Genomic DNA, 10,463 nt, shown 5'->3' with positions numbered 1-10,463 from the left:
GTGTGGTCAGTGAAATTGAACTTGCTTTGCAAAGAATGTGATTAGTCACAGTTAACGAGGGAGGCAATTATTTTTTCACATAGGACCAGGTAGGTTTGGAGAGCTTTTTTCCCTTAAAACTTTAAATCATCATTTAAAAATTGCATTACTTTGGTAGCCTAGCCGTGCTAGACCCAGCTATGAAGACGCAAGGGTCTAGTTACCCTCGGTAAGCCTCGAGGTTGGATTCTCCTAAAACTGGCCGACGAATCACCATGAAGTGTAGAGTCAGAAGGTGGGCGTAACTAAGTGACGACAGAGGCGCGATGATTCTGACAGAAACAACCGGAAACAACTAGCCTAGCTGCGCTAGACAACCCACGGCAACGAATTTAATTCTCTTCCAGGGTCGACAACAAAAACGATAACAGTCGTTGAGCTCCATTAGCACCGACTCTGAATAATCTTTCTGTTAACATGTCTGTAATATACTTGAGCTTCACCCATTGACTGTATAAATAAGGCTTCACCGAACTCCCGCATCCTCTGATTTCCAGCGCTCTATGAACTCCGTCAGCCTATTCGTTGCGCTGATTGGTTGTATACCTACCCAGTTGCTGCAGAGTGATTTAAAAGACAACCTTTTAGCCCGCCTCCCTCCCTGTCGAGAGTTCCTAGACCCTTGCGTCTTTAGAGCTGGGTCTAGCACGGCTAGGCTATTACTTTGAGTCTCTTTGTCAAATATTTAAATTTGCTTGATGGTCTTAAACATTTAAGTGGGGTGAATATTAAGAAAACAATGAGAATTTGAGAAGGGGGCAAATACTTTTTCATGGCACTGTAGATACTTTCACCCACATAACATTTAATACCAGTATATGTAACACACTATAATTGGAAATAACTGTGTTACAGTTAATGTAAACGATCAGTAACTCAGTGCTGGTACAACTTCAAAATGCAAACTTATATCTTCATATAAATGTTTTAAACAGTTTGATATGTGTTTATTTGGTGCTTATTTATTAAATCTTATATCAAAGTTCTGACATTGAGATCAATGTTGTAATTAAAGCAAAGAAATATAAAGAAATGAAATGAAAGTCCTGTTAAATTGTAATTGCTTTTAATGTTTATAAATTTAAAAAAAACTCAAAAATTTCTGTATACCACTTAATTGTATTTGACTTTTTAGAAAGAATAAACACTGGTAAAATCAACCCAATGTATTTCTCAGCTGATTCAAAAAAAAAAAAAAAAACAGCCTCTTGTCACCTTGGTCCTTGTCCACATTCCTCAAGTCCTCCACTCAAGTGCTGCTCACTGAGTTCAAGTCCTTCCACTGCAGCGATACGTGATACCTGGATTATCGTAAACTCCCACTTGCTTGGCCTTTGGAGCACATGTTGAGCAGGATTAAGGCCTGTGCCAGTTGTTGTGAGATCTGTGCGGGCCAGCGGGGCTTCGTCCCGCCACTCCTAATCCTGCAGACAAAGCAGCCTGTTAATTGGAGAGTGACTGATATAGCGAAGGAGAGTCAGGAAGACAATGTGTGAGTGGCCAGCGTCCCCGTAATCCCCTGCACTCTGAGGAATGTCCCTGTGTGGCAGCCGTCCACGCTTCTACCAAACCAGCAGCACCTCCCACACTGGGGTTTTCCAGTTTTACTGACAGTTAGAGCCGCTGGTTTGTCTCCGAGTCAAACAAACACGAGAAGTGTGACTTTACGCAGTCGTGAAATTTCACATTTTCCGCTGGGAGCGCTGATGGGAGGTGCAAGAAAGCACACCCAGGTGTTTGTGTTTCAAACTGTTAACAGACTCAATCCAGTGTTTCCTGTCATTCCACCTTAAATAATGTCCCTGTTAAGACCTGTGAAGTCCTCATCAGGCGTTACAATGGTCCTAAAATCGACGTAAATATATCAATCTAAATCTGTTATTGTAAAGATCAGTGTAAACGCACACGTTGTTTGAGATCACTCTGTATTTCTTTGTGGTCATTGTGTGTCTGTTATAGGGATTTATTGTCTCTATTTAGTTCTTTTGCATCATTATGTAGCTGTTTTGCAAATCTTTGTGGTCATTTTGTGTCACTTTGTGGCCATGCTGTTTCTTCGTGGTAGTTTTTGTCTCTTTAGCCATTTACATTGAGTTGTTGTATCTATTTGTGTTTGTTTTGTATGTCTTTGTGGTCATTTTGCTTGTTTAACATCTTTTTTGGGGTTGTTTTGTGTGACTTCATTCATGGAAATGCATTTATTTAGCTGCTTTATGTTTATTCTTGCATCATTTCACAGCTGTCATTTTGTGCCACTTTGTGTTTGTCTTGCGTCTGTTTTTGGTTGTTTAATGTCTCTTTAGCCATTTATGTTGAGTTTTGCTGTTCATGTTGCATCTACTTATGTTTATGTTATTGTGGTCATTTTTAACCTTAGTGTGTTTGCTCTACTCTCTTTGTGACTGTTTTGTATCGCTCTACTCATTTAAACACCTTTTGTTTAGGTGTTTTTGTGTGTTTCTTTTAGTCATTTTACTTTCTTTATGGTATTTTTGCTTCTGTTGGGGGTTTTTAGGTCTCTTTTTGGTTGTTTTTGCCTCTTAAGCCGTTTATAGCGAGCCTGCAGTTCATGTTGCATCTACTTGTTTTTTTTCCTGTCCCCTTTGTCATTCAATGTCTCTATTTAGTTGCTTTTGATGATTTTGTAGTCGCTTCATTATTCTTTTCTGTTACTTTGTGTTTGTTTTACAGCTATTTGTGGCTGTTTTGCATCTTGGTGTGTTTATTCTGTGTCTCTTTGTCATTGTTTTGGGTTGCTTTACTCATTTAAAGTGAGTATTTAGTTTCTTTTTGCCTTGTTTTGCATATTTTTGCAATTGTTTAGCAATTATTTTAAGCTTCCTTGTGTTTGTTTTACGCCTCTTTCTGGGATGTTTTGCAGTTTAGTTAGTGCTCTTCCTTGCTTTGTATGTCTTTGTGGTCATTTTGCATCTTAAATTGTCTGTTCTGCATCTCTTTGTGGTTGTGGTTTAGTCATTACATGTCTGCATTTAGTTGTTTTTGTCCAATTTGCATCATTTTTGTAGCTGTTTTGCATATCTGCTGAGTCATCTTGCATTGTTGTGGTCATTTTGCATCACTTTCTGGATGTCCTTTGTTTCGTTTTTCTTTGTGCGTGGTTCATTTTGCAGTAACACATGTCTGTATTTTTGTGTAGATATGACCTAAAACTTTGTCAGACTTCCGTACAAGTCTTAAGAATAGATAGATTAAGCAAAAGAGACAAACATTTAGTTAAATTATTCAATATTTATTGAGGAAAATATATCTTTTAGTGGAAAGAGTATCAGGTGTGGTTAGCAGGTGATTTGGAGGTAAAATTAGATTCAGGTGTTGTCTATTAAGCTGATGACAATAAGATGGGACTGGGTGCAATTTTAAAGAGCTGCAATCTATGCTCTCAGTGAAAGTGTTTTGTAGCACGAACAAAGGAGATTTGTGAGCTGTTGAAGCTCATCAGGCTGGAAATGGTTACAAACCATCTTAAAAGAGTTTGGGCTCCACTAATCCACAGGCAGACAGACTGTGTACACATCCAAGACCACCGTTACCCAATCCAGGAGTGGATACCAGCAAACATCACTCCAAGAGGAAAGTGTGTAACAGTCAGCAAGGTCACAAAGTAACACAGGATAACTTCAAAGCAGCTGCACATTAGGTGTGCATGGCAGGATTACAAGAACAAAACCGCTGCTCTCCTAAAAGAACATTGCTGTCATTCATGTGCACTTTTCTAAAATCATATGGACAAGCCAGAAGGTTGTTGGAAACTGTTTTGCGGATAGATGAGACTGAAATAGTAACATCTGGGGTTAAATGAGAAGCGTTGTGTTTGGAGAAAGGAAAACACTGCATTCCTGCATAAGAACTGCGTCCCATCTGTGGAACATGGTGGTGGTGGGATGATGGTTTGGGCCTGTTTTTGCTTCATCAGGACCAGGATGGCTCACCATGAACAACGGATTTAGAGTCACACCAGCAAATTCTTAAGGAAAATGTGTGTCTTTTGATGCAAATCTCAAGAGAAAATGAGCCATGCAGCAACACAGCAACTGGAAATGTACAATTCATTCTAACTAAAACCAGCTAAAGAAGAATAAAGTTTTGGAATGGTCAAAATCAAAGTCCTGACTTTAGATAGAAGTGCTGTGGAAGGAGGTGAAGTGAATGATTAATGTGAGGACGCTTGATAACATTACAGAGTTCAAACTGTTCTATTCACAGAAATGAGCTAAACATTTCCCTCAAACGGATGCTCAGAACTGATAAACAGTTACCGGAAACATCAAACCTATTACTGAAAGCAAATATTCACGCATTTGCCACCCACAGATATGTCACATAGGTAGAATTGTACTCAACAAATGGATGACAGCAGATAATATTTGAGTTTCATTTGTTTAACCGAGTCCTCTAATGATATTTTAGGTCACACTTCTGCAGAAATATAATAAAATCCGTATACTTTTAACGTCTTAAAGCACCACTGAACATCTTGTTTGCATTTCAGTGTAATTTTTTAATCACTTTTTCATTGCTTTGTGTGTTTTTTGTGTTTGTTTTTGCATTTTCTGTTGTTTTTTTCATCTCTGTGTCTGTTTTAGTTTATTTTGCATATTCTTGTGGTCGTTTCGCATATTTTGACAGTCATTTTGCTTGTCATTTAGGTTGTTTGATTAACTTACCAACAGTTTTTAACATTTCAACTCATGCTAACATCAATACAAGGCCCCTGTAGACCTGTTCAGTAAGCCATGCGTGATGCAAACAAGCCAACTTCATAGGACCTTCGCTGTAAAAAGATTTTTTTAATGTAAAAATATGGCAGAAAAATTATGTTAAAAATATGTAAAATAGCAAGAAATTGTCATCAGTTTTCAATATGTACAATACAACGTAGGTGGACAGAGATGCGTTTCTCCTGAAGCATGACTCAAACTGAGACAGACGCAAGTCGTGCGGGCATTTTCCTGTTTAGTAAACAGAAGCTGATAGACGTTCGGGATAGTGGATCTTTTATCAGCAAATGAGCCACAGCAACAGCCTCCAGTCACATTTCACTTCAGTTGACAGGCAGGTGGTCGGCCAGCGGCACACGGCTGCAGTTGGATGTTTGTGTTCTTGGAGTTTCTCACCTGTTGCCACATCACACTTATGCAAAGTCCCATTTCTGAGTCACTCAACTGCTTTCAGTCATTCAGTCTCTGCTTCCCGTCATGATACCGATTTCCCATTTATGTTTTGTTTGCAACTGAAGTGGTTTTTAGTTGCAACGTGCTTCAGTAAAAGTAGTAATGCTTCATTGTAGACACGTTTAATTCAGGTTTCTACTTCATACAGTGGTGGGAAAAGGTTTCGGACACCTTTAAAGTTTTGCACAATCTCAGATATTTCCAATGAAATATTTGTGTAAATATCTTTTTCAGGTTTCAAATGGGGGCTGCACAGTGGAGTAGTGGTTGCCACTTTTGCCTTGCAGCAAAAAGATCCCTGGTTCGAGTCCCGGCCTGAGCCCGGGATCTTTCTGCATGGAGTTTGCATGTTCTCCCTGTGCATGCGTGGGTTTTCTCTGGGTACTCCGGCTTCCTCCCACAGTCCAAAAATATGCTGAGGGTAATTGATTACTCTAAATTGCCCGTAGGTGTGAATGTGAGTGTGATTGTTTGTCTGTATGGCTGAATCCCAAACCGCCCCCCTACACACTATCCCTACACACTACCCCTCCATTTGCGCGTTCCCGTGGAGGGTCCTCCATATTAAGGGCCGTCTCAAACCGCGTAGTGCGGAGGGAGAGTGGACTGTTCAGCCCTTAAATAGCGAGTCTGCATCGATGCTCACTCTCGACAACTTTTTCAGGAAGTGCAACGTCGAAATGGAGGAGGAAACAACATATCGATGTAAGTTCCACATGCGTCCATTATTTCTCCCACGCCCTTTTCACACTGACAGAACATCACAAAAAGAGTGGTTTAAAAAGATAGATCAAAAGAAACAAATCTTCTTCTCTGCTGACGTTTGATTTAATTGTGCACCCCCTGACACCTTAAAATTTGAACACAACTGACAGAATTCATTTATTCATTTGTTGGATTTGAAATGCCAGATAATAGGATTGGAAAACATGTGAGTGAAAAAAAAGTGGGACGCTTTCGTCTTCTGGAAGCAGCAGCGATCCTTGTTAGTTGCAACCTGTACCACAGCGCTACAGCCATGCACAGTAGGCGTCTTTGTGTTACCATGGCAATGACGTCTTCCGTTTTCCGGTGAGGCGACAGGGCATCCCATTCCTGACGATCGTATTTATACCCTCCACAGCTGCGAGTGTGACTTCTTTTGGAGTGACACTCGGTAGTGGAGGGGGAGTGTGTAGGGGGCGGTTTGGGATTCAGCCTATATGTAGCCCTGCGACAGACTGGCAACCTGTCCAGGGTGTCCCCTGCCTTCGCCCGAGTCAGCTAGGATAGGCTCCAGCACCCCCCACGACCCTAGTGAGGATAAAGCGGTGTATAGAGAATGGATGGCTGGATGGAGGTTTCAAATGGTGTGGCTGCATTAGACAGACACAAACAAATACAAATGTTTTTTTATCGTTTACAAGACAAACTGACAAAAATAAGTTCTTGACTGTTTCAATATGTCAGTTTTCAACATTGTCGGTGTTAGAGTCAACAAATAACAGAGAATGTGTTCAAAACTGAACAAAAATTAAACAATCACATCATCAAATTAATATTTAGTAGTCCTGCCATTGACAATCAGTAGGTCTCTAATCCTGGCTGCCATGTTCTCTACGAGTCTTTCACACTGTTGAGGGGTAATCTTGTTCCATTCTTCTTGAATTACTGCTTTTAATTCTTCTAATTTTTTTGGCTTACGCTTTGAAACAGACCTTTTGATAATCCACCACGGATTTTCAGTGGGGCTCATGTCCGAGGATTGAGCTGGCCACTCAAAGACCTGGATACTGTGCTCCTGCAGCCAAGATCTACTGACCCTGGATGAGTTCAAGGAGCATTATCTTGTTGAAACATCCAGTTTGACCTCGACGGAACAGTGCATGTGCAGAAGGGAGCATGTGGTTTTGGAGAATGATGCAATGCTTGTCAGAGTTTAGTGTGCCATCACAGAAAGTGAGATGAGCAACACGAGCATTACTCATGCATCCCCAAACCATACTGCCTCCACCATGCTTGCCAGTAGGTACTGTACATGCTGGAGATGATGCTTCGCCTTGCCTTCTGCGCACCCTCACATTAGCAGGACAAAGATAAAGGTGGAAACTGGACTCATCTGACCACAGAATCTTCTTCCAGTTCCTGGCTGTCCAGTTCTAGTGTGCTTGGGCCCAACAGCGCCAGGGTAACCACCATCTCTCATTGGTAATGGGGTTCTTGACAGCCTTGTAGAACCTTAAGCCATGATCTAAAAGTCGGCCACGTACAGTGCAGGTGGAACACTGGACACCAGTTTGGTTTGACCACTGCTGCTGAAGCTCCTGTGATGTCATTCGGCAGTTTTTCCTGCACATGAGGATCAGGATGCGGTCTCTTCTTGCTGAAGAAACCCTTGGATGCCCGGATCTTGGTTTGTCTTCCAAGGTGTTGGTTTGTCTGTATTTCTGCAGAATGTATCTGCTGAATGACTGCATCTGCACTTCCTGGCTATGTGGCGGCAGCTGTACCCTTCCTGGAAGAGAATCTGTATCTTCAGACGTGCTTCCTGTGTTAGGTTTCTTGCTTTAGCCGTTACTGTCTCTGAAGAACTTTCAAATGTGCTGGCTTTAAATAGACACAAAGAACGGCAACAAAAATTGTGTCTTTTAATAAAAAGCACAGCCTTCATTAGTGGATCACCGATACAAAAATGACTCAATACTCAACATTTCTTCTGTATTGTTATGGAACCAATCAATTTTAAGTTTTTAATGGCTTTTTAAGAATTTCTTTAGTATTCCGGCTGTGACTGTACTAAAAGAAATTGCTCTTGAAGACCTAAGAGTGACTCTTAATGCAATGGGGTGTCTGAAAACTTTTTTCTACCACTGTAGAATAATTAGACAAGCTGAAATGTGCTTGAATGATTTCTGGTAAAGACTTCAAATAGAAAATGCCACTCACTTGTCTCTCTGTTAACTATGAAGCTACCAGCAACAGCTGGTCTGATTGTAACTAAATCTCCCAAAGCTCACATATTAACAGATCATATCTCACGTAAAAATGACAATTTGTTAATTCACGCTGCATTAAGTGCTTTCCAGTTTCCCGGAGTCTCAGCTGGTTCCTCTTCTTCCCTGTCATCTGTCCAAACTGTCTTCCTGTCTGAGGCTGAAAACTGGGCCTCAGCTCCGGGTGTAAATTAAAATGCAAATAGCGTGCACTTAAAAGCTCAGTGTGTCTGTGTTGTTGTGCAGCTGCTGGTATGGAAACAGCCATAATTGCAATAGCAGACATTAAGGGAGGATAAACACCAAAGGAGAAACGCACCAAAGGACAGTAATCATATATAACAATTCACTCAAAGTGTCTCACAGATGTCGGTACGTTTGACAGACGGATTACAAATGGAAACGGTTTCAGACGAATTTAAATCTCAAGCTTTATTTCCAATCTTTACACAACTGCACACGCAGACTTCTAACCTAATTATAGCTGCCTTTTAATGATTTACAGGCGATAAAACTGTGCAACACTGTGGCAGCTTTTTACAGTCTGAGTTTCAAAAGATTAGAGGCAGATTAGAGCCAGACTCTAATGATTTGTTGTTTATGTGAAAACTTTTCTCTCCTACAGGAAAAGATCAAACTGCCGCTGATCCGATTACTGTTTGCACATTTACAGCTTGCCAATTTCATAACACAAGAGTTTTATACTTAAGCCACATGCCCTCTTTTCCCATGGGTGCAGTGCCAAAGGAGGGATCTCTTCCACTTCCTCTTGTTAGCGAAGTCGATCAAAAGTTTGCCACTAAATAAATGGCTGAAGCTACCTATCAAGCCATTGTTTTATATGATTCCAACTTGAAATTTGTGTGCAGATTTATTGGAAACATTTTAGGAATCAACGGAGGGAGAGATAGAAAAAAAAAAAGATTGCGCAGGAGACTGATGTTCTGTTTGAACATGAGCTTTAGACACATGAAAGGCTGCAGTTTTTCCCACTATACATCTCTGGAAGCCAAAGCTGTGATTATGGTTTGTGGCGAGGATGTTTGCTGCGAGTAATTTGTCTCCCATGCGAGGCTTTGGTGTTGGATCTTCTGCTCGGTGTCTGCCAGAGTTCAGCCAGCCTGCATGCGCTTCTTTTTGTTCCTCCTGCTCTTTATAAGTTTTTTTTAAAAAGCACATATTCTGCAATTTTGGAGTGAAAAATCCATTCATTCAGTCTTTTCAGATCATGAACAATTACTAATATTTCACTTTCTTCCCTTCTACATTTGGAATCCCTTGTTGAAGCACTCTTGATGTGACCATCCATCACAACAAGTGGTGGAAGAATTCAGTAGCATCGCTGCAATCTAAAAACACTCCATTAGAAGTAAAGTGTTTCTGGCGGTGTAACATTAATATACAGCAAGTCGCACAGTTGGATTTGATGTAGCAGCATTTTGCCACTGCAGCTGGTTTCAGAAGAGATAATTCCACCTAATTTATACACTGTTGACTCCTTTAATCTACTGTATAATAACAGTGAATCATATTTTATGTCTTTATTATAGAGTTTTAAAACTTCCCTTGGCAAAGTGAATAAAGTTCAATGGATAATAATGATCCTTTGTGGAAGCATAAAATTAAATATTCAAGTACATGCACGCACCTCATTAACTGATTCCCATATGAAAAATACATTATTCACACCACACATTTATTCCATTTTAGAAGGGTTTTCTCGAATTATATTTATTTTTGTGGGCTGTTGGATAATGACTTAATCATCTCAGAAGTTTATAGAAGAAGTAAATCTCTGGTGCAGCTGTTAAAAACTCGGTATATGCTGAAAAAGGTGCTACTCTTCAACTATTTATCATGTTATCATATAGAAACCAAAATTCTCAAATAGCCTATATGTAGAGAAGTAAAATGTACATCTCAATTATGAAGTAGAATAAAATGGAAATACCCATTAGTACCTCAAAATTGTACTTCAGTATCACCAGTGGTGGTCTCTGTTTCCCTGTGGTGGGCCTATTGTCTTTGTGTTTATGAGAGATTTTGCTGGTTTCCATTGCAACAACTTGCAACTCTGGTTGTTAAGTCTGGGTTTTTCTGCTTGGAGGAATCTATGCTGCTGCCAAAAAATGTTTTAGGCAGCACCAAAATGATCACGTATTGAAGATAAATATTTTCTTAAAACCAGTTTGTTAACTATAGTTTCACTTACTAAAGCACAAAGGGCATTTTTGTTTTGTCAAAGAGTCGGACCCATTAA

The sequence above is a fragment of the Acanthochromis polyacanthus genome, chromosome 21 (assembly GCF_021347895.1).
Source record: "Acanthochromis polyacanthus isolate Apoly-LR-REF ecotype Palm Island chromosome 21, KAUST_Apoly_ChrSc, whole genome shotgun sequence".
In the NCBI taxonomy this organism is placed as follows: domain Eukaryota; kingdom Metazoa; phylum Chordata; class Actinopteri; family Pomacentridae; genus Acanthochromis; species Acanthochromis polyacanthus.
Note: the sequence above shows the minus strand (reverse complement) of the source record.